Source organism: Coregonus lavaretus, assembly GCF_964263955.1.
Source record: "Coregonus lavaretus genome assembly, chromosome: 10".
Taxonomy (NCBI): Eukaryota; Metazoa; Chordata; class Actinopteri; order Salmoniformes; family Salmonidae; genus Coregonus; species Coregonus lavaretus.
Window position 1 is genome coordinate 25,244,760 of NC_139997.1, and position 25,884 is coordinate 25,270,643.

At 41.5% G+C, this 25,884-nt stretch overlaps 1 long non-coding RNA gene across 1 annotated transcript; it reads left to right on the forward strand.

Annotated features, from left to right (window-relative positions):
- The first annotated feature begins 22,230 nt into the window (after positions 1-22,230).
- Positions 22,231-25,149, forward strand: LOC311135863. Its single transcript, XR_014613816.1, has 3 exons — positions 22,231-22,262; positions 23,761-23,908; positions 24,162-25,149. It is a non-coding gene; the product is annotated as an uncharacterized lncRNA (long non-coding RNA).
- Positions 25,150-25,884: the final 735 nt, after the last annotated feature.

A 25,884-nucleotide genomic window follows, 5' to 3' on the forward strand; every position in this document is an offset into this window, starting at 1 on the left:
ATCACCTCATCATAATTTTTCTCTATCAGCCGAGTCACCCTTCCAGACTGAGGAGACAGCGAAAGGCATGTACTCATGGCAGCCATAGAATACACTGGCACCAACATGGTTTACAAGTAGTGAGTAATACATGGGTAACTGAAAATGCAAGTGTATTGAAATGCAATAAATGCAACTCCAATAACATTAGGGATGGAGATAAAGACCTTCCATAGTATAGGAATCTTTAAAATGTCGAATGGATGATTATCAATTCAACTAAGCCAACCAAAATGGCCATATGAATCAAAAGATTGATCTATCTGTTGTCTCTGTGGGAACAGCATAGATGTGTGACCTGGCTGAGAGGCTCTGGATTGATATTCCATCCATCCCCAGATGTCTGGTCCTGCCCACAGCTCACAATGATTGGCTGTTAACAGTAAAAAATGAATTAAACACTGCTTTGCTCATTTTGGCCATGGAAATAACTTGAATTATGTATCAATAAATATCAAAAGTACTGTTATGTGGTTGAATTTGAATGTGACTTACAGGCCTTTTGTGGATCTTAGTGGTCTGCACTGAAGTAGACTGTCAAGACAGCATTCAATGTGGTTAGATAGGGAGGGATATCTGCATTTGCTTTTATTGTGATAACTGCAGTTTGTACATGCAGCATGTATAACTAATGCGTATGTGTTATTGTTTTCAGGTCAGATATTACTTACAGGCTTTGGCCTTCTGCGCACCTTGCCGGTTGGCCACAACACAGAATCAGGGGTGTTCACCCTCACTGGATTCAACTGTCAACACAACACTCACTTTAAAATGTGATAATATAACAAAAACAGAACAAATAAATAAATATGTTATATTTACCACATAAGGGCGGCGCCTTAAAGCTCTTTTGATTCTCTCATCATTACGATCCATCTTGCTTTCTGAGGGAAACATTTCCATCAATTGATTGACACAAAACATAAAGCATATCCTGACACACACACACACACACACACACACAAAGATGGCATCCACAATGGCACCCTATTCCCTATCTATCTATCTATCTATCTATCTATCTATCTATCTATCTATCTATATAATATATATCTATCTATATATATATATATATATATATATATATATATATATATATATATATATATATAAGGCACCCTGTATATATTATACAGGTTGGGAAGGCTGTGCATCAAAAGGCCAAAGGTTACCTGCAGCAACCTGAGTGAAGAAAGCGATTGTACAGATGAAATCACATCTGAACACATTTATGTAGTGAATTAATGCTTGGCACGTCATAAAATGTAACCAAGCATAAACGTCACAAGCAAAAGGCTTGTTTGGATACGGTCTGTTTGTATTTTTTTGGTCATTTAGCAGACGCTCTTATCCAGAGCGACTTACAGGAGCAATTAGGGTTAAGTGCCTTGCTCAAGGGTACATCGACAGATTTTTCACCTAGTCGGCTCGGGGATTGGAACCAGCGACCTTTCGGATACTGGCACAACGCTCTTACCCACTAAGCTACCTTCCCACTGGTTGTAGCTAACTGAATAACGAAAGTGATGTGCATATATCCTACTGACTGAGAAATGGTTGTGTGGATGGTTGGTTCGACGTTTTACATAGGCCAACAGGAAATCATTAGGAATTAACCATTCCTTGCCAATATATATATATATTTTTTTATTTTTTTTGCACTTGGAGAAACAATCATTAAGGGACCACAATGGAAGTATTTGGTTTTATTGTGTTGTCCCTGACACGTTTTATTTTATTAAACGGTTTTAATTATTTTATTTAAGTGTCAAATCAAATATATCTATCTGGCTTTCTATCTAACTCAAATGGGCTGCTGAGGACACTTTGATCATCACATTTCAGGCACAAGTCAGCAGGTGGCAGTGTCTTTAAATGCAGCACTGCCTTAGTGCACTTCATGATCTGCAGATCAGTAATTTTGTGGTTGTGAATGTGATTTATCCAAATGCGGTAGTCCAGTACATTTGTTTTGGCTTAGCAAGCTAGCTACCCCCAGTTTTAGCTAAAATGTCCCCTGTAGCTCAGTTGGTAGAGCATGGCGCTTCCAACGCCAGGGTTGAGGGTTCGTTTACCACGGGGGGCCAGTATGAAAATGTATGTACTAACTGTAAGTCGCTCTGGATAAGAGCGTCTGCTAAATGACTAAATTGTAAGAAGTGTTGTGCAATATTGGAGGACAGGTGTCGTAACTGACATTTTTGTATTGTGCTTGATTATCCACTAGTAGTTTGACAAATATGCACTGAGCATCAAAATTATCTCCCGAATAGTTTTGAAAGAATTTAGGGTGAGCTGTTGTAACTTCTCAAGGGATATGTTCTGTGTTGGATTGTGATGTTATGCCTTTCATTGACGCCTGGTATGTCTGCACCCTAACACAAGGCAATGGTGTTCCGGAACTGTTGATGTATTGAAAGTACTGTTGTGTAAACAAATTGGTTGTATTATCACCTCCCGCAATATAAGGGACATGTAAGCATTTCTTCCTTGAGTTCTTCCCTATGAAATCAGAGGTGGATCTCCCCTGCAGCTGCTCGTATTAAATATGTTTCTATTATATCGTCAAATAGCCTCTGCCTTAATCTTGGATCGAATTTTCCACAACAATGTGGTTCAGAGGTTCAAGAGTTCACGAGTGGCATTGTTTCTGTCATTATAGTATCCTTTGTTTTGTTTACTGTAACTACATATTTCGGTTTATCAGAGGATGCCTTCAGTCTTGGAACTACAGTTTTTGGCAATGGGCATGGTAAATTAGCAAGGAGGGGCTAGGTGAATCAAGAGTCATATGCTCGGTAGCTAGCTACTTTGAATGGGAGTGTTGTAACGTTATCTAGCTTGCTACAATTTGTAGCTAACGTTAAAGACGTAAAAGATGGTGCCAGTAGGCTACAGCGGCAAGCAAGAGCACAACACATCAATGCCACTGATGTCTGTCAACCCTATAATTTCCGTTTTAATCCTGTCCTATTCCAGTACACAAACTCATCACATATTCCTTCCGCTACAAGACAGTGACCCAGCTACTCCTAAGCATTGGGGTTCTGGTGCCCCTCTGTGGTGGTATTGAGAAGAGTGTGGGCACTGTTCGTGTCCTCATGTTTCAGCTGCTCTCTATCAGCACAGGGGTGTTGTACACCATCCTGGGGCTGGTACTGTTTGGTGCATCTTCCCAGAATCAAGTGGAGGGGTTAGTTCCTGTATCCCTCTCCCTTATGGGTATGGCCACAGTGCACTCCCGTATGGTTAAGGGCTTTCTTTTTGGAGTCAGTGTATCCATGTTAGCCCTGCCCTGACTGTTTCTGCTCATCGTAACACTTTTGGTCCCACAAACTGTCTTCCTCTGCAACGTCATCATTGCAGGGCAGGATCTGTATCCTTACTCCAACCTCATTGTGGTTGAAAATAACTGTGATACACTCTGCAGTGTGTCACAGCTTTAAGTGTGCGTAGTAGTATAGTTAAGTTGTAATATTTGTGTGTGTTGTATATGCTTGAAATGTTTGTTGAGTCCTCATGCTGAACATTATGGGATGTTTGGTTAGGAAAATCTTGCATCACTGCGTCACACATTCTCTTTATCTTGCTCTGGTGAAACAGACGGAAAGGGCTGGCTCTCACTTCTAGACATGTCTGATGCTAGGGCATCAGTGCTGGACAAGAAGATGCCTTTCAGGCTGCTGAGGACCATTGGTGTCCTGTATGTCCCTGCATCAACAGAGGAGAGAAGGAAGACGGTCCACCCACCGTGAGTACTGAGAAAGCACTAAACGCATTATTTATCCTACAAGACAAGAGGTCATTAAATTAACATGATTTTTGGGTGCAAGCCAGAGAACATGATGTTCTACAGTATAATGAGGTGCAGTTTTAATAGAGGATCCTCAGCTGTAATTGAATACTGTACAATAGACACCTAGTGGTCCCCCATGATTCAATAGAGAATCACTGTTTAGTTAGATAAGCGCCCCTTAATCTCTCCACATTCTCATTGGTTGCAGAATCATTCCATCCCCAGGCTCCTACCCAGTCCACGCCCACGCTCCAGTTTCCTCCAATCTACAGGCTACCGAGACCACACCAAAGACATTTGAAGGCTGGGCCAACTCATACTATACACAGGGGAGCCCTGTTCAGCTCTCAGGTTATTATGGTCACAACCATGGATATGTCCTCAAGCATAGCTTTGGGCCAAGTCATGGACATAGTCACTAACACAGCTCCGGCCATGGACACAGTCATGGGCACACATATGCCTCTCAAACCACTAGTCACTGGGATCCAGTGGCTCAACATCTACATTCTCAACATTCCCACCTCAGTCCACTGTCTGTGTCTGTCAGTGCCCCCCAGAGTTTCACAGCAAACATGCCAGAGTCAACTGCCAGGATCTGTGATGGTTCACCCAAGGGCACCTGTGTCTTCACTGACAGATTGTTGACATAGAAAACGCATTGAATGACAGAGCTCTCATATGTTATACGTTGAGATGTAATATGCTTGGACATGGGGTTTGAGGCAGTACTTAAAGGTACACAGTTTCTTCACTGATGATTTTGGTTTGAAAACGCAAGCAGGCTCTGAATGTTCAAGGTCAAATCAATACAAGAAGGTTTTGATTGTCAGTTGATTGTAAGACCACTCGTTTTGCCTTGTACTTTGCGTTTTCTACACATACTGTAGACAAATCTCTTGGCACTCTTGATATATCAGGCATTTTATATTACACTTTCACTGATTTATTCAGTTTTCCTTTACTTAACTACTTACAGCAATTAAATAGCATCCCCTCACCAGTAAATTAGATCCATTACATGTAGTTTGTTTGGCAATCAACATTATTGTAAATTGAGGAGCAGGGAGCAGTGGGTGAGGTTATCAAGAGTGTGGGCTATAAGGGCAGATTATGATGTAATCTTTAGAAAATGAGGCAGTTGTGCACAGTAAAGAGAAGCCATAAATGACAACCAAGACTAAATATAGCAAATCAATGATTATTATTTCTTTACAAATGCATGCTTTCAAGTTATACTGTTTATATACAAATAGCTATTTTGCATATACAACTGGATCAAGTGGTAAGAGTCATGTAACAGGTCATGATGGAACACGTTATTCGATATCAGTAATGCAAGAGAAAAAGTTAAAAGGCACACAATTCTTCAATGAAAACATGAACCCTGCCATATCACTACAATAGTTTAGGGGTTTCTCTATTAAAAGAAACACCAAAAGGACAGCTGAACATCACCCTTATATCATCCACTTCATTTCATACAGTTAATGTTCAACAGAACCTCAGAAAATTGAAGTAAATATTCTGTATTAGACCTTCAACCATCAGCATAGAAAGATAAAACCTTCATAAAATGCTTACTGGGTGTACAAAACATTAGGAACGCCTTCTCTTTCCAGTACAACCCTCTAACCAATTGTACTATTATGTGTGTTTTTCCGCGTTATTTGTAATTTATTTTGTACATAATGTTTCTGCCATCGTCTCTTATAACCAAAAAGAGCTTCTGGATATCAGGACAGCGATTACTCACCTCGCATTGGACGAAGATTTTTTCTTCAACGAGGCAGCCGCGAATGATATCATACAGACACCCGACAAGGCCCAAATCCCCGTCATTCGCGTGAGGAAGAGACGGAGATATCGCGGACGCAGATCCGGGTGCCTTGTAAGGATCCGACGGCGAGCGAGTAAACTGCCTCTTCCATCAATCCTATTAGCCAACGTTCAAGCTTTTGAGAATAAAATGGACGATTTAAGATTACGGTTATCCTACCAACGGGACATTAAAAACTGTAATATCTTATGTTTCACGGAGTCGTGGCTGAACGACAACAATGATAACATTCAGCTAGCAGGCTATACGCTACATCGGCAGGACAGAACGGCTGACTCTGGTAAGACAAGGGGTGGCGGTCTGTGTATATTTGTAAACAACAGCTGGTGCACAAAATCAAATACTAAGGAAGTCTCGAGGTTTTGCTCGCCTGAGGTAGAGTATCTTATGATAAGCTGTAGACCACACTATTTACCAAGAGAGTTTTCATCTATATTTTTCATAGCTGTCTATTTACCACCACAAACCAATGCTGGCATTAAGATTGCACTGAATGAGTTGTACAAGGCCATTAATCAACAGGAAAACGCTCATCCAGATGCAGCGCTCCTAGTGGCCGGGGACTTTAATGCAGGGAAACTTAAATCCGTTCTACCTAATTTCTACCAGCATGTTAAATGTGCAACCAGAGGGAAAAAAACTCTAGACCACCTTTACTCCACACACAGAGACGCATACAAAGCTCTCCCTCGCCCTCCATTTGGCAAATCTGACCATAACTCTATCCTCCTGATTCCTGCTTATAAGCAAAAACTGAAGCAGGAAGCACCAGTGATTCGGTTAATAAAAAAGTGGTCAGATGACGCAGATGCTAAGCTACAGGACTGTTTTGCTAGCACAGACTGGAACATGTTCCGGGATTCTTCAGACAGCATTGAGGAGTACACCACATCAGTCACTGGCTTCATCAATAAGTGCATCGATGATGTCGTCCCCACAGTGACAGTACGTACATACCCCAACCAGAAGCCATGGATTACAGGAAACATCCGCACTGAGCTAAAGGGTAGAGCTGCCGCTTTCAAGGAACGGGACTCTAACCCGGACGCTTATAAGAAATCCCGCTATGACCTCCGACGAACCATCAAACAGGCAAAGAGTCAATACAGGTCTAAGATTGAATCATACTACACTGGCTCTGACGCTCGTCGGATGTGGCAGGGCTTGAAAACTATTACAGACTACAAAGGGAAGCACAGCCGCGAGCTGCCCAGTGACACAAGCCTACCAGACGAGCTAAACCACTTCTATGCTCGCTTCGAGGCAAGCAACACTGAAGCATGCATGAGAGCACCAGCTGTTCCGGATGACTATGTGATCACGCTCTCCGTAGCCGATGTGAGTAAGACTTTTAAGCAGGTCAACATTCACAAGGCCGCAGGGCCAGACGGATTACCAGGACGTGTACTCCGAGCATGTGCTGACCAACTGGCAAGTGTCTTCACTGACATTTTCAACATGTCCCTGACTGAGTCTGTAATACCAACATGTTTCAAGCAGACCACCATAGTCCCCGTGCCCAAGAACTCTAAGATAACCTGCCTAAATGACTACCGACCCGTAGCACTGACGTCTGTAGCCATGAAGTGCTTTGAAAGACTGGTCATGGCTCACATCAACAGCATAATCCCAGAAACCCTAGACCCACTCCAATTTGCATACCGCCCCAACAGATCCACAGATGATGCAATCTCTATCGCACTCCACACTGCCCTTTCCCACCTGGACAAGAGGAACACCTACGTGAGAATGCTATTCATTGACTACAGCTCAGCATTCAACACCATAGTGCCCTCTAAGCTCATCACTAAGCTAAGGATCCTGGGACTAAACATCTCCCTCTGCAACTGGATCCTGGACTTCCTGACGGGCCGCCCCCAGGCGGTAAGGGTAGGTAACAACACATCTGCCACACTGATCCTCAACACGGGGGCCCCTCAGGGGTGCGTGCTCAGTCCCCTCCTGTACTCTCTGTTCACCCATGACTGCATGGCCAGGCACGACTCCAACACCATCATTAAGTTTGCCGACGACACAACAGTGGTAGGCCTGATCACCGACAACGATGAGACAGCCTATAGGGAGGAGGTCAGACATCTGGCCGTGTGGTGCCAGGACAACAACCTCTCCCTCAACGTGACCAAGACAAAGGAGATGATTGTGGACTACAGGAAAAAAAAGAGGACTGAGCACGCCCCCATTCTCATCGACGGGGCTGTAGTGGAACAGGTTGAGAGCTTCAAGTTCCTTGGTGTCCACATCACCAACGAACTATCATGGTCCAAACACACCAAGACAGTCGTGAAGAGGGCACGACAAAGCCTATTCCCCCTCAGGAGACTAAAAAGATTTGGCATGGGTCCTCAGATCCTCAAAAAATTCTACAGCTGCACCATCGAGAGCATCCTGACTGGTTGCATCACCGCCTGGTATGGCAACTGCTTGGCCTCTGACCGCAAGGCACTACAGAGGGTAGTGCGTACGGCCCAGTACATCACTGGGGCAAAGCTTCCTGCCATCCAGGACCTCTATACCAGGCGGTGTCAGAGGAAGGCCCTCAAAATTGTCAAAGACTCCAGCCACCCTAGTCATAGACTGTTCTCTCTGCTACCGCACGGCAAGCGGTACCGGAGTGCCAAGTCTAGGTCCAAAAGACTTCTCAACAGCTTCTACCCCCAAGCCATAAGACTCCTGAACAGCTAATCATGGCTACCCGGACTATTTGCACTGCCCCCCCACCCCATCCTTTTTATGCTGCTGCTACTCTGTTAAGTATTTATGCATAGTCACTTTAACTCTACCCACATGTACATATTACCTCAACTACCTCAACTAGCCGGTGCCCCCGCACATTGACTCTGCAACGGTACCCCCCTGTATATATAGCCTCCCTACTGTCACTTTATTTTACTTCTGCTCTTTTTTTCTCAACACTTTTTTTTTTTTTTTTTTTTTTTTTCTGGGGGGGATGGATCAGCTTAATATTGCAGATAGATTGTATCTTCTATCAATGTAATTGTCTGCATCACTTCCAATCCCCCATGTTTATTTTTATTTTTTATATATATATTCCCCTTTATTACTTTTCAACCCCACCATCCTTTCCCTACTTGGAGTAAATCAGTGAACAACAACGCCCAGGCCTCTACTTCCGGTCTATACTTACTATCTACACCTTATGGACAGAGTTAATTTTACAATAATTCTATATCTATATATATATAAAAATATATATATTTATTTATTTTTTTGCTCCTGAACTTCTTCTACTCTCAACCTCTCCGATCATTTTCATGATGTCCATCCGGTTTGCTTCTAAATGCCATATCCTTCTAACTGTGCTCTTTCCCAAAAGCTCCCAACATACAACCTATATACTTATTATGGACACAGTATGCTTACATTATTAGCTATCTTTGTTATTATTTGTTGTTATTTGTTATTAGTCCCATCCTTCAACTCTATTCAATACCTCCCATCTATCTCTTAACACCATCCATATAGGATTTCTATTTGCCATATATATTTCAACCGTACTGTGATGTTTTACAAAAGTTCTGAACCTTTCTATTCTCATTGCTTCTACAGATTGTGAATTAAAAATAAACATTTTTGCTAAAAGTATTATTATATTATTGATTGATTGACTATGACTTTTCAGATCACCCAGTAATGCTATCTGCAAGGTTAGTTCCAGGTAAATATTGCAATCCTTTAGCCATTCCTGGACCTGTGTCCAAAAACAAGCTACAAATGGACAGAACCAAAACAAATGATCTAATGATTCTATCTCTTCACAGCAAAATCTGCAGAGCTGGGAAGATTGTATCCCCCATATAAATAACATTCTATTGGTAGCAAGAATTTTATATAATAATTTAAATTTAAAGATTCTAATTTTTGAATCCGGTGTCGTTTTGCGTGTCAGTTCATAAACACTATGCCATGGGATCGGTACGTCAAAGATCTCTTCCCAACTATTTTGCAATCTATATGGGACTGCTGTCAATCCTTTGGTCCTTAAGTGAAACTGATATACTTTTTTATTTATCACAGTTTTCCTTAACCAATTATGTTCTTTAATGCAAGGCCGACAGACAAGTTCCTTACTTTCTCCCCCTTCAACTTTCCTCTTCCACTTTTGCGGTAAGGCTGCAATTATTTGGTTGTAATTTTGGGTAGAGCAGACATTTCCATATGTTTTTGTTAGCTGCATGTGCGACATAACTCCACCAGTCCTACCGATGATATCATTTACGAAGATTATACCTTTTTTAAACATTCTGTCAAAAAATAAAGGTTTTTTGTCAATTAGTATATTTGAATTTAACCACAATATTTGTTGCATTATTTGTTCTGTCGTTTCTGGAGGATTAAATTGAAATTGCAACCAACTTTCTATGGCTTGTTTTAGAAATAGTGACATTTGGGAGATTATTTCCTTTTCAAATAACTGAAAGTGAGAGGTTGTAATCTGAATAAAGGGTAAAAGGCCTTTCTTGAACAGTGGGTGAGACAATCTTACTAATTTGCTTGAGAACCAGTTCGGATTTAAGTATAACTTTTGGATGACTGAAGATTTTAGTGATAGGTCTAATGCTTTAATATTTAATAATTTCTGTCCTCCGAATTCATATTCATTATATAAATATGCTCTTTTAATTTTGTCTGGCTTGCCGTTCCAAATAAAATTGAATATTTTTTTCTCATATAATTTAAAAAACTGTTTGCTAGGCGTAGGCAAGACCATAAGCAAATAGGTAAACTGGGATAATACTAAAGAGTTAATCAGGGTGATTTTTCCACAAATTGACAGGTATTTTCCTTTCCATGGTAGTAAGATCTTATCTATTTTTGCTAACTTTCTATAAAAATTTATTGAAGTGAGATCATTTATTTCCTTTGGGATATGTATTCCGAGTATATCCACATCACCATCAGACCATTTTATTGGTAAACTACATGGTAATGTAAAAATTGTATTTTTTAGTGATCCAATACGTAATATAGTACATTTGTCATAATTTGGTTTTAATCCAGAGAGGTTAGAAAATGTATCTAGATCCTCTATGAGGCTGTGGAGGGATTCTAGTTGTGGATCTAAAAGAAAACATGAATCATCTGCGTACAATGACACCTTTGTTTTTAAGCCCTGTATTTCTAATCCTCTGATATTATTATTGGATCAACACTTTTTTTTGTTGTTGTTTTATTCTTACTTTTTTTGTTTAAAATAAATGCACTGTTGGTTAAGGGCTGTAAGTAAGCATTTCACTGTAATGTCTGCACCTGTTGTATTCGGCGCATGTGACCAATAACATTTGATTTGATTTGATTTGACATACAGTGGGGGAAAAAAGTATTTAGTCAGCCACCAATTGTGCAAGTTCTCCCACTTAAAAAGATGAGAGAGGCCTGTAATTTTCATCATAGGTACACGTCAACTATGACAGACAAAATGAGGAAAAAAAATCCAGAAAATCACATTGTAGGATTTTTTATGAATTTATTTGCAAATTATGGTGGAAAATAAGTATTTGGTCAATAACAAAATGTTCTCAATACTTTGTTATATACCCTTTGTTGGCAATGACACAGGTCAAACGTTTTCTGTAAGTCTTCACAAGGTTTTCACACACTGTTGCTGGTATTTTGGCCCATTCCTCCATGCAGATCTCCTCTAGAGCAGTGATGTTTTGGGGCTGTCGCTGGGCAACACGGACTTTCAACGCCCTCCAAAGATTTTCTATGGGGTTGAGATCTGGAGACTGGCTAGGCCACTCCAGGACCTTGAAATGCTTCTTACGAAGCCACTCCTTCGTTGCCCGGGCGGTGTGTTTGTGATCATTGTCATGCTGAAAGACCCAGCCACGTTTCATCTTCAATGCCCTTGCTGATGGAAGGAGGTTTTCACTCAAAATCTCACGATACATGGCCCCATTCATTCTTTCCTTTACACGGATCAGTCGTCCTGGTCCCTTTGCAGAAAAACAGCCCCAAAGCATGATGTTTCCACCCCCATGCTACACAGTAGGTATGGTGTTCTTTGGATGCAACTCAGCATTCTTTGTCCTCCAAACACGACAAGTTGAGTTTTTACCAAAAAGTTATATTTTGGTTTCATCTGACCATATGACATTCTCCCAATCCTCTTCTGGATCATCCAAATGCACTCTAGCAAACTTCAGACGGGCCTGGACATGTACTGGCTTAAGCAGGGGGACACGTCTTGCACTGCAGGATTTGAGTCCCTGGCGGCGTAGTGTGTTACTGATGGTAGGTTTTGTTACTTTGGTCCCAGCTCTCTGCAGGTCATTCACTAGGTCCCCCCGTGTGGTTCTGGGATTTTTGTGATCATTTTGACCCCACGGGGTGAGATCTTGCGTGGAGCCCCAGATCGAGGGAGATTATCAGTGGTCTTGTATGTCTTCCATTTCCTAATAATTGCTCCCAAAGTTGATTTCTTCAAACCAAGCTGCTTACCTATTGCAGATTCAGTCTTCCCAGCCTGGTGCAGGTCTACAATTTTGTTTCTGGTGTCCTTTGACAGCTCTTTGGTCTTGGCCATAGTGGAGTTTGGAGTGTTACTGTTTGAGGTTGTGGACAGGTGTCTTTTATACTGATAACAAGTTCAAACAGGTGCCATTAATACAGGTAACGAGTGGAGGACAGAGGAGCCTCTTAAAGAAGAAGTTACAGGTCTGTGAGAGCCAGAAATCTTGCTTGTTTGTAGGTGACCAAATACTTATTTTCCACCATAATTTGCAAATAAATTCATAAAAAATCCTACAATGTGATTTTCTGGATTTTTTTCCCTCAATTTGTCTGTCATAGTTGACGTGTACCTATGATGAAAATTACAGGCCTCTCTCATCTTTTTAAGTGGGAGAACTTGCATAATTGGTGGCTGACTAAATACTTTTTTCCCCACTGTAGCTTTCACCTGGATTTACCTGGTCTGTCTATGATCCCTTGTTGATGTCACTTGTTAAATCCACTTCAATTAGTGTAGATGAAGGGCAGGAGACACATTAAAGGAGGATTTTTAAGTCTTGCTACAATTGAGACATGGATTGTGTGTGTGTGCCATTCAGAAGGTAAATGGGGAAGACAAAAGATTGAAGTGCCTTTAAACGGGGTATGGTAGTAGGTTCCAGGTGCGTGTGATACACCGGGTTGAGTGTGTCAAGAACTGCAACGCTGCTGGGTTTTTCACGCTCAACAGTTTCCCGTGTATCAAGAATGGTCCACCACCCAAAGGACATCCAGACAACTTGACAACTGTGGGAAGCATTGGAGTCAACATGGGCCAGCATCCCTGTGGAATGCTTTCGACACCTTGTAGAGTCCATGCCCCGACGAAATGAGGCTGTTCTGAAGGCAAAAGGGGGCGGGTGGAACTCAATATTAGGAAGGTGTTCCTAATGTTTTGTACACTCAGTGTATACTGTACACATCCCAGAATTAGTGATTATCAGAACACACATAAATGACAGTTAATAGACGTATTCATGTTGTACTGCAAGTGCACATACAACCAACACATATTGCATTGCCTAAATGCCGTGCAATACACCACCTCAGGCTAGGGAATGAATAAAGCGAACAATAATAAAAAATTCCAAACCCCTTATTACAGTGAGAGGCACATCTAATCTATTAACAATAATACAACTATACACATAAAAAAAGAAAACCGAAATAGATTTCACTCTGACTTAACCTTACGCTCAGTGACATGCGTTGAGGTCGGTGGCTATTATCAAAGCCAGATTTACTCACAAATAAACCTTGATGAAGCCCAAGTTCACCGTAGAATAGGTTACAGTAGCTCCAACAACCAGAGTGACATAGGCTATTAACTGAAATTGACAAACAATTTTAACCAAATGTAAATAACAATGTAGCCAAGCTACACAAGCGATAGCCTCTGATGGCGGCATATTTCATATCATCCGACAAAATGACACACTGTTAAGCTCAGCCATAAATCGATGTAGCATCCACAGTTATAACTGATAGGTGGCACTAAAAGACCAATATATGGACACATAGACTTTATTGCACATTTATTAAAAATAAAAAAAATTGAAATACCTTATTTACATTAGTATTTAGACCCTTTGCTATGAGACTCGAAATTGAGCTCAGGTGCATCCTGTTTCCATTGATCATCCTGAAGATTTTTCTACAACTTGATTGGAGTCCACCTGTGGTAAATTCAATTGATTGGACATGATTTGGAAAGGCACACACCTGTCTATATAAGGTCCCACAGTTGACTGTGCATGTCTGAAAAAAAGCCATGAGGATGAAGGAATTGTCCGTAGAGCTCCGAGACAGGATTGTTTCGAGGCACAGATCTGGGGAAGGGTACCAAAAAATGTCTGCAGCATTGAAGGTCCACAAGGAGACAGTGGCCTCCATCATTCTTAAATGGAAGAAGTTTGAAACCACCAAGAATCGTCCTAGAGCTGGCCGCCCGGCCAAACTGAGCAATCGGGGGAGAAGGGTCAAAGAGGTGACCAAGAACCCGATGGTCACTCTGACAGAGCTCCAGATTTTCTCTGTGGAGATGGGAGAACCTACCAGAAGGACAACCATCTCTGCAGCACTCCACCAATCAGGCCTTTATGGTAGAGTGGCCCGACAGAAGCCACTCCTCAGTAAAAGGCACATGACAGCCCGCTTGGAGTTTGCCAAAAGGCAGCTAAAAGACTCTCAGACCATGAGAAACAAGATTTTCTGGTCTGATGAAATCAAGATTGAACTCTTTGGCCTGAATGCCAAGCGTCAAGTCTGGAGGAAACCTGGCACCATCCCTACGGTGAAGCATGGTGGTGGCAGCATCATGCTGTGGGGATGTTTCTCAGTGGCAAGGACTGGGAAACTAATCAGGATCGAGGGACAGATGAATGGCGCGAAGTATAGAGAGATCCTTGATGAAAACATCTCCAGAGCACTCAGGACCTCAGACTTCGGCGAAGGTTCACCTTCCAACAGGTCAACGACACAAAGCACTCAGCCAAGACAATGCAGGAGTGGCTTCGGGACAAGCCTCTGAATGTCCTTGAGTGGCCCAGCCAGAGCCCAGACTTGAACCCGATCGAACATCTCTGAAAAGACCTGAAAACAGCTGTGCAGCAACGCTCCCCATCCCCATCCCCATCCAACCTTACAGAACTTGAGAGGATCTGCAGAGAAAAATGGGAGAAACTCCCCAAATACAGGTGTGCCAGGCTTGTAGCATCATACCCAAGAAGACTCGAGTCTGTAATCGCTGCCAAAGATGCTTCAACAAAGTACTGAGGAAAGGGTCTGAATAATATGTACGTGTGATATTTTCAGTTTTGGGGGGGCTTTTCATACTTTAAAAAAAAATATATATCGATTACCACAGGGTAAGCATTGCCTACCCTGACCGCATGTCACTGCCTGCATTAAATTACTAGCAAGTATCCATCAGGACAACCAACTATAGATGTTTGTAATGTATAAAGTTTAATTAGGAGAGGGAGACAGACCGTGTTCACCATGGCCAGCGCCAGGCCACTCTGTGGCGGTGCCAGCAGGGCTGGTTACTGAGGCAGGTGCAGCAGACTCCCAGACGGGCAGAGGGGAGCGCCAGCACTGACAGTTTCCTGGCAACCTCACTCCTCTCGGACACTTTACTATACATGCGATTGAGACGCGCTCAGCAGTGAGTGAGCTGCACACACCTTAGGGGGAAAAGAGGAGAGATTAGAGGAAAAGAGTGAGGAGTCTCATCTTACCCAAGAACAGGCTTGATACAACCTGGACTTTACTAGGTAGACCTGTGCTCATCTTATTTCTCCCAAAGGTAAAAATGTAATAGACCAAATGATAGCAGAGTAATGTTTCATACAAAACATGGGAAAAGAAGGTATACAAAGCCTCACAAACACTTTTCCAATTAGAGAACAAATCCATTGTTTACCAGACTACTGTAATATGTTTTTCGCTCAGCATATTGTGTACGAGCATCTTGACATTTTGTAATTCTTTCTCAATTATTTGTATTTGGACATGACATTCCTTACCCAGGACATTATAGACAGCCCCTTGCTGACTGAAGCCTCCCAGCTGGTCCAGAACACTCTGCCTCCTCTTCTTCAGGGTGCTGGCATCAACAAATACCCTGCACACAAGACAAGCACGGTGACGTCAAACAAACAACAGAGAAAATATGGCCCAAATGGAAAGAATCCAGATCTCTAAAAGTCAGAACCTTTTTCATTCTGCTGCTTCACCCCATACTAAAAGAACATAATACCGTGGACCCCCCTGGGACTCTGATGTAAATGTAGTCCTCAAGCTCAGGGGATCCACCAATGAAGAAGCGTCTCAGTTCTGACACTGTTCCTGTGGTCTCCACGTATGACACATTATTGTATGCTTCCCTATGGGATACAGACACACACAGTCAGAGTAGATCATCATTTACGCTACTTTCAGAAAACAATTCTGACTGTCATTATACACATATACACACCTTACCAGGGGTGGAAGGAATGACCAGGTAGCCATAGCCTTCATTTCTGTAGTGCTGCCAGAAGTACAGAACTGGCCATTGGGGGAGGGATTCTATGATAAAATAATTAATAATAATGCATGTTACAAATACCATTTTATGATAACTATTATCAGGAATACAATATAAACTAAATATTTATATTGAAATAAATATTAATACAATATACACTCACCCTCTATCTCATCCTGTCTGACGATGTTCTGGTCCATATCTAGCCACTTCGAAAATAACATCTACTCAACTAAGATGCATCTAACTTCATCTTGCTGTTTCAAAACAGTGTTAATACCTGATTGAGCCGGTGAGTTGAGGGTGTCCAGCTCAATGCCTTCCCTCTCCGGTTGAGCCAAAACCTGCTGCTGAAGGTGTTGAGAGAGGGCTGCTGTAGAGGTGACTCTCTGAATACGGATCCTGTAAACACCATTGTAAATATAAACAAAGTAAACAACATTCTAGCTAACTATTTGCCATGTTTCCCTGGCAAACTCAGTCAGGGTTCAGGTCAAACAATATAATGGGTGTTCATCGTCATCTGCTTTTAGAGCTAACTTTATGGCAATACAAGGAATAAAAGCCACACAAAGGCCAACTGCAACTTACTTAATTGTAAGGTATTTCACAGTATCCCGGGTGTCAGTGCTCCAGCCGTCTGCCATGTTGTAACGTTAGGAACCTTTTTGATGGCTAGCTAGGTTAGTAGCAACGGACACACACGCGCGCTCTGTATAAAGCAGCAAGATGGTTACCAGCAGGATATTTAGCCAATTCGCTAGCTAGCCAATTTTGCAGCTAGCTAGTACTTTTCACACGCGTCTGCTCTTTGCATAGGAACAACAGTCTTTTTTTTTTGTGTGTATTTCTAAAAATATATATTTTAAATGTATTTTTCATTAAATTGTTTATATTGATTAATTTTGTTTTTGTTGTTATTATTATTTTATTTTATTTTTATTAACAACAAATCAATACAAAAAGTACATGGGGAACACAAATGTATCTAAAGAAAATACAAAGGACATTTGCGCTAGGTGGTACAATATCACATTACACAAGGACATTAATGGACAACTATTTATTGGTGCACTACTGCCACCTATCGTTGGATCCAGTCCAGGACAGCAGAATAAAAAACACCCACTGATAATATGTAACGTTTACATTTCACATTTACATTTAAGTCATTTAGCAGACGCTCTTATCCAGAGCGACTTACAAATTGGTGCATTCAACTTAGCCAGTGTAATGTCAGAACAATAATTGTTCCCGTGCTGTAAAAGGTTTAAGAACCATTGATGTAATTAAGAAAAATATCTGTCTGACACAAATAATTGCAATTTCTAAAGTTTTATTGGAAATACATGTTTCAAACAGCACAAGTCAAGTACAGATGGGTGTAGCTACATCAGATAAATGCTAATTTAGTTTAAATCTGATGCAGTCCTCCAGTCCCAGTTCATATGCACACTTTTGACATGCTTCAGACCAGATGCATGCTCCACTTCTGTGCACAATGTTCATGAACTTGCATACATCACAGTGTTTCAAGCTTATGCATTCTGCATCTCTCAGCTGTCTTTCATCTGAAGCCATATCCTCCAGGGTCTAAACAGGTGTAGGTTTCCGTCTCTGTGTGGGAGACCAGATATTGCAAGGAGGCCAGTAAGGGGCCCTCTTCTCTTCCCTTTGGCCAAAGGAGACATAAGACCCCAATACCAGTGACACTGCCCTGCGGCCGGTGCTGTCCTTTGGATGAGACCGCGTAGACAGAGGTCTTATCTCTCTGTTGTTACTAAACATCTCATGGCACTTATGGCATGAGTAGGGGTGTTGACCCTGCTTCTCCTGGCTATATTTCCAAGCCTAAGCATGGGAAAGCGCTTCTACGCACTATGTAAATCCAACTCATTATCATACGCCACCTGGGTAGGATGTATGGGGACCAATATCGTATTTGTTTTGTAAGAATGGTGCATGTCGCAAAATATAAGAATGAGACCAATATATGTATTTTGCACATTTTTTATTAATTTTTTATTTAACCTTTATTTAACCAGGTAAGCCAGTTGAGAACAAGTTCTCATTTACAACTGCGACCTGGCCAAGATAAAGCAAAGCAGTGCGATAAAAACAACAACACAGAGTTACATATGGGGTAAACAAAACATAAAGTCAAAAATACAACAGAAAATATATATACAGTGTGTGCGAATGTAGTAAATTATGGAGGTAAGGCAATAAATAGGCCATAGTGCAAAATAGTTACAATTTCGTATTAACACTGGAATGATAGATGTGCAAAAGATGATGTGCAAATAGAGATACTGGGGTGAAAATTAGCAAAATAATGTGTGTGTGTGTGGTAGTAGGAGTAATAGTTGGCCATTATTTCTTTGAACATCTCAGTTTGGGCAGCAGCCACTGAAGAAACCTGTCAATCAAAAACAACAGGAGAATAAATAGTATTATAAACTGGTTGATTCCAGCCCTGAATGCTGATTGGCTGACAGCCGTGGTATGTCAGACCGTATACCACAGGTATGACAAAACATTTATTTTTACTGCTCTAATTACATTGGTAACCAGTTTATCATAGCAATAAGGGAACTCGGGGGTATGTGGAATATGGCCAATTTACCACGGCTAAGGGCTGTATCCAGGCACGACGCTCTGCGTCGTGCTTAAGAACAGCCCTTAGACGTGGTAGGTTGGCCATATACAACACCCCCTCGTGCCTTATTGCTTAAGTTTGCATTAACACATCAGACAGCTGCTCTTTCTCTGCTACCTCATTCTATTTCTCTAATTCTCTAGTCTAGTATTCCCTGTTTATATTCCACTTCTCCCTCATTTATTTCCTCACCTCTTCCTCAGACTCTTCTTTTCCTCTTTCTTGTCCTCCTCCTTACTTTCTCCAACATTTTCTATCTGTTGCATCTTATTGGCCTTCTCTTGCTTCACTCGTTTTTTGGCCTTGCCCTTCTTTTTCTTATTGATCTTCCCTTCCTGAATATTTTGGACAAGGAGAAAAAGTAATGTAAGCTTATGGGTTTTCTCTTCTCTTGAGCTACTATATCTAGAGATATGCTATACTGTAGAAGGACATACGGACAAGATTCCCTTCTTGTATTTCCTCTCACCTGTGGGGCCACTCCTGCCATTTCCTGCGCCATTTCTTGGAGCAGCTTCCTGCCAGTCTCACTCAGGTTGGTGATGGGGGCCAGGCGAATAATCTGTACAGACAAAGGGTCAAACCATTGAGATGTGACACACACACAAACAAATGTAAGAGACGCCTACCAGTTGATGGTCCTTCAGTGGAACTTGTGGTTCCTTTGGAGGCTCTGGAAAGTCGTCAGTAGAGGCATCATTGCCATCATCACGCTGTGTGTCAGAGAGCTAGCTGGTCATAGTCCATTCTCCACATTCAGTGAAAGAGTTACTCAAATACATGGTGCAGAACTTATGGGCTCTATCAATGTAATTGTCTGCATAATTTCCAATCCGCCATATATATATATATTATTATATATTTTTTTGTATGCAGAACTTACCAGGAAGTCTGACTCATCGAAGGAGTGGAGAGACAGATCGTCGTCCTCTACCATATCCCTCACTTCAAGCTTTGCCACCTTTCCATCCTCCTCATCCTTAACTTTCAGCAGTGGTGTCCTCCTTCCATGATCCTCATCATCACACTGTGTATCAGAGTCAGCTAGTCAGAGACCATCCTCCTCACAGTGATGTCACTCAACAAAGACATGGACGGTACGGTACAACTCTCTTACCTCAGATTCACAGTCAGTAAAGGAGTCGATGGAAATGTCATCGGAGTTGGAGGACGAGATCACCTCATCATAATTTTTCTCTATCAGCCGAGTCACCCTTCCAGACTGAGGAGACAGCGAAAGGCATGTACTCATGGCAGCCATAGAATACACTGGCACCAACATGGTTTACAAGTAGTGAGTAATACATGGGTAACTGAAAATGCAAGTGTATTGAAATGCAATAAATGCAACTCCAATAACATTAGGGATGGAGATAAAGACCTTCCATAGTATAGGAATCTTTAAAATGTCGAATGGATGATTATCAATTCAACTAAGCCAACCAAAATGGCCATATGAATCAAAATATTGATCTATCTGTTGTCTCTGTGGGAACAGCATAGATGTGTGACCTGGCTGAGAGGCTCTGGATTGATATTCCATCCATCCCCAGATGTCTGGTCCTGCCCACAGCTCACAATGATTGGCTGTTAACAGTAAAAAATGAATTAAACACTGCTTTGCTCATTTTGGCCATGGAAATAACTTGAATTATGTATCAATAAATATCAAAAGTACTGTTATGTGGTTGAATTTGAATGTGACTTACAGGCCTTTTGTGGATCTTAGTGGTCTGCACTGAAGTAGACTGTCAAGACAGCATTCAATGTGGTTAGATAGGGAGGGATATCTGCATTTGCTTTTATTGTGATAACTGCAGTTTGTACATGCAGCATGTATAACTAATGCGTATGTGTTATTGTTTTCAGGTCAGATATTACTTACAGGCTTTGGCCTTCTGCGCACCTTGCCGGTTGGCCACAACACAGAATCAGGGGTGTTCACCCTCACTGGATTCAACTGTCAACACAACACTCACTTTAAAATGTGATAATATAACAAAAACAGAACAAATAAATAAATATGTTATATTTACCACATAAGGGCGGCGCCTTAAAGCTCTTTTGATTCTCTCATCATTACGATCCATCTTGCTTTCTGAGGGAAACATTTCCATCAATTGATTGACACAAAACATAAAGCATATCCTGACACACACACACACACACACACACACAAAGATGGCATCCACAATGGCACCCTATTCCCTATCTATCTATCTATCTATCTATCTATCTATCTATCTATCTATCTATCTATCTATCTATCTATCTATCTATCTATCTATCTATCTATCTATCTATCTATCTATCTATCTATCTATCTATCTATCTATCTATCTATATATATATATATATATATATATATATATATATATAAGGCACCATGTATATATTATACAGGTTGGGAAGGCTGTGCATCAAAAGGCCAAAGGTTACCTGCAGCAACCTGAGTGAAGAAAGCGATTGTACAGATGAAATCACATCTGAACACAGTTTATGTAGTGAATTAATGCTTGGCACGTCATAAAATGTAACCAAGCATAAACGTCACAAGCAAAAGGCTTGTTTGGATACGGTCTGTTTGTATTTTTTTGGTCATTTAGCAGACGCTCTTATCCAGAGCGACTTACAGGAGCAATTAGGGTTAAGTGCCTTGCTCAAGGGTACATCGACAGATTTTTCACCTAGTCGGCTCGGGGATTGGAACCAGCGACCTTTCGGATACTGGCACAACGCTCTTACCCACTAAGCTACCTTCCCACTGGTTGTAGCTAACTGAATAACGAAAGTGATGTGCATATATCCTACTGACTGAGAAATGGTTGTGTGGATGGTTGGTTCGACGTTTTACATAGGCCAACAGGAAATCATTAGGAATTAACCATTCCTTGCCAATATATATTTTTATTTTAAATTTTTTTTGCACTTGGAGAAACAATCATTAAGGGACCACAATGGAAGTAGTTGGTTTTATTGTGTTGTCCCTGACACGTTTTATTTTATTAAACGGTTTTAATTATTTTATTTAAGTGTCAAATCAAATATATCTATCTGGCTTTCTATCTAACTCAAATGGGCTGCTGAGGACACTTTGATCATCACATTTCAGGCACAAGTCAGCAGGTGGCAGTGTCTTTAAATGCAGCACTGCCTTAGTGCACTTCATGATCTGCAGATCAGTAATTTTGTGGTTGTGAATGTGATTTATCCAAATGCGGTAGTCCAGTACATTTGTTTTGGCTTAGCAAGCTAGCTACCCCCAGTTTTAGCTAAAATGTCCCCTGTAGCTCAGTTGGTAGAGCATGGCGCTTCCAACGCCAGGGTTGAGTGTTCGTTTCCCACGGGGGGCCAGTATGAAAATGTATGTACTAACTGTAAGTCGCTCTGGATAAGAGCGTCTGCTAAATTGTAAGAAGTGTTGTGCAATATTGGAGGACAGGTGTCGTAACTGACATTTTTGTATTGTGCTTGATTATCCACTAGTAGTTTGACAAATATGCACTGAGCATCAAAATTATCTCCCGAATAGTTTTGAAAGAATTTAGGGTGAGCTGTTGTAACTTCTCAAGGGATATGTTCTGTGTTGGATTGTGATGTTATGCCTTTCATTGACGCCTGGTATGTCTGCACCCTAACACAAGGCAATGGTGTTCCGGAACTGTTGATGTATTGAAAGTACTGTTGTGTAAACAAATTGGTTGTATTATCACCTCCCGCAATATAAGGGACATGTAAGCATTTCTTCCTTGAGTTCTTCCCTATGAAATCAGAGGTGGATCTCCCCTGCAGCTGCTCGTATTAAATATGTTTCTATTATATCGTCAAATAGCCTCTGCCTTAATCTTGGATCGAATTTTCCACAACAATGTGGTTCAGAGGTTCAAGAGTTCACGAGTGGCATTGTTGCTGTCATTATAGTATCCTTTGTTTTGTTTACTGTAACTACATATTTCGGTTTATCAGAGGATGCCTTCAGTCTTGGAACTACAGTTTTTGGCAATGGGCATGGTAAATTAGCAAGGAGGGGCTAGGTGAATCAAGAGTCATATGCTCGGTAGCTAGCTACTTTGAATGGGAGTGTTGTAACGTTATCTAGCTTGCTACAATTTGTAGCTAACGTTAAAGACGTAAAAGATGGTGCCAGTAGGCTACAGCGGCAAGCAAGAGCACAACACATCAATGCCACTGATGTCTGTCAACCCTATAATTTCCGTTTTAATCCTGTCCTATTCCAGTACACAAACTCATCACATATTCCTTCCGCTACAAGACAGTGACCCAGCTACTCCTCAGCATTGGGGTTCTGGTGCCCCTCTGTGGTGGTATTGAGAAGAGTGTGGGCACTGTTCGGGTCCTCATGTTTCAGCTGCTCTCTATCAGCACAGGGGTGTTGTACACCATCCTGGGGCTGGTACTGTTTGGTGCATCTTCCCAGAATCAAGTGGAGGGGTTAGTTCCTGTATCCCTCTCCCTTATGGGTATGGCCACAGTGCACTCCCGTATGGTTAAGGGCTTTCTTTTTGGAGTCAGTGTATCCATGTTAGCCCTGCCCTGACTGTTTCTGCTCATCGTAACACTTTTGGTCCCACAAACTGTCTTCCTCTGCAACGTCATCATTGCAGGGCAGGATCTGTATCCTTACTCCAACCTCATTGTGGTTGAAAATAACTGTGATACACTCTGCAGTGTGTCACAGCTTTAAGTGTGCGTAGTAGTGTAGTTAAGTTGTAATATTTGTGTGTGTTGTATATGCTTGAAATGTTTGTTGAGTCCTCATGCTGAACATTATGGGATGTTTGGTTAGGAAAATCTTGCATCACTGCGTCACACATTCTCTTTATCTTGCTCTGGTGAAACAGACGGAAAGGGCTGGCTCTCACTTCTAGACATGTCTGATGCTAGGGCATCAGTGCTGGACAAGAAGATGCCTTTCAGGCTGCTGAGGACCATTGGTGTCCTGTATGTCCCTGCATCAACAGAGGAGAGAAGGAAGACGGTCCACCCACCGTGAGTACTGAGAAAGCACTAAACGCATTATTTATCCTACAAGACAAGAGGTCATTAAATTAACATGATTTTTGGGTGCAAGCCAGAGAACATGATGTTCTACAGTATAATGAGGTGCAGTTTTAATAGAGGATCCTCAGCTGTAATTGAATACTGTACAATAGACACCTAGTGGTCCCCCATGATTCAATAGAGAATCACTGTTTAGTTAGATAAGCGCCCCTTAATCTCTCCACATTCTCATTGGTTGCAGAATCATTCCATCCCCAGGCTCCTACCCAGTCCACGCCCACGCTCCAGTTTCCTCCAATCTACAGGCTACCGAGACCACACCAAAGACATTTGAAGGCTGGGCCAACTCATACTATACACAGGGGAGCCCTGTTCAGCTCTCAGGTTATTATGGTCACAACCATGGATATGTCCTCAAGCATAGCTTTGGGCCAAGTCATGGACATAGTCACTAACACAGCTCCGGCCATGGACACAGTCATGGGCACACATATGCCTCTCAAACCACTAGTCACTGGGATCCAGTGGCTCAACATCTACATTCTCAACATTCCCACCTCAGTCCACTGTCTGTGTCTGTCAGTGCCCCCCAGAGTTTCACAGCAAACATGCCAGAGTCACTGCCAGGATCTGTGATGGTTCACCCAGGGGCACCTGTGTCTTCACTGACCGTTTGATGACATAGAAAACACATTGAATGACAGAGCTATCTCATATGTTATACGTTGAGATATAATATGCTTGGACATGGGGTTTGAGGCAGTACTTAAAGGTACACGGTTTCTTCACTGATGATTTTGGTTTCAAGAAACAAGCAGGCTCAAAATGTTCAAGGTCAAATCAATACAAGAAGGTTTTGATTGTCAGTTGATTGTAAGACCACTCCTTTTGGCTTGTACTTTGCGTTTTTCTACACATACTGTAGACAAATCTCTTGGCACTCTTGATATATCAGGCATTTTATATTACACTTTCACTGATTTATTCAGTTTTCCTTTACTTAACTACTTACAGCAATTAAATAGCATCCCCTCACCAGTAAATTAGATCCATTACATGCAGTTTGTTTGGCAATCAACATTATTGTAAATTGAGGAGCAGGGAGCAGTGGGTGAGGTTATCAAGAGTGTGGGCTATAAGGGCAGATTATGATGTAATCTTTAGAAAATGAGGCAGTTGTGCACAGTAAAGAGAAGCCATAAATGACAACCAAGACTAAATATAGCAAATCAATGATTATTATTTCTTTACAAATGCATGCTTTCAAATTATACTGTTTATATACAAATAGCTATTTTGCATATACAACTGGATCAAGTGGTAAGAGTCATGTAACAGGTCATGATGGAACACATTATTCGATATCAGTAATGCAAGAGAAAAAGTTAAAAGGCACACAATTCTTCAATGAAAACATGAACCCTGCCATATCACTACAATAGTTTAGGGGTTTCTCTATTAAAAGAAACACCAAAAGGACAGCTGAACATCACCCTTATATCATCCACTTCATTTCATACAGTTAATGTTCAACAGAACCTCAGAAAATTGAAGTAAATATTCTGTATTAGACCTTCAACCATCAGCATAGAAAGATAAAACCTACATAAAATGCTTACTGGGTGTACAAAACATTAGGAACGCCTGCTCTTTCCATGACATAGCTTTCACCTGGATTTACCTGGTCTGTCTATGATCCCTTGTTGATGTCACTTGTTAAATCCACTTCAATTAGTGTAGATGAAGGGCAGGAGACACATTAAAGGAGGATTTTTAAGTCTTGCTACAATTGAGACATGGATTGTGTGTGTGTGCCATTTAGAAGGTAAATGGGGAAGACAAAAGATTGAAGTGCCTTTAAACGGGGTATGGTAGTAGGTTCCAGGTGCACCGGGTTGAGTGTGTCAAGAACTGCAACGCTGCTGTGTTTTTCACGCTCAACAGTTTCCCGTGTATCAAGAATG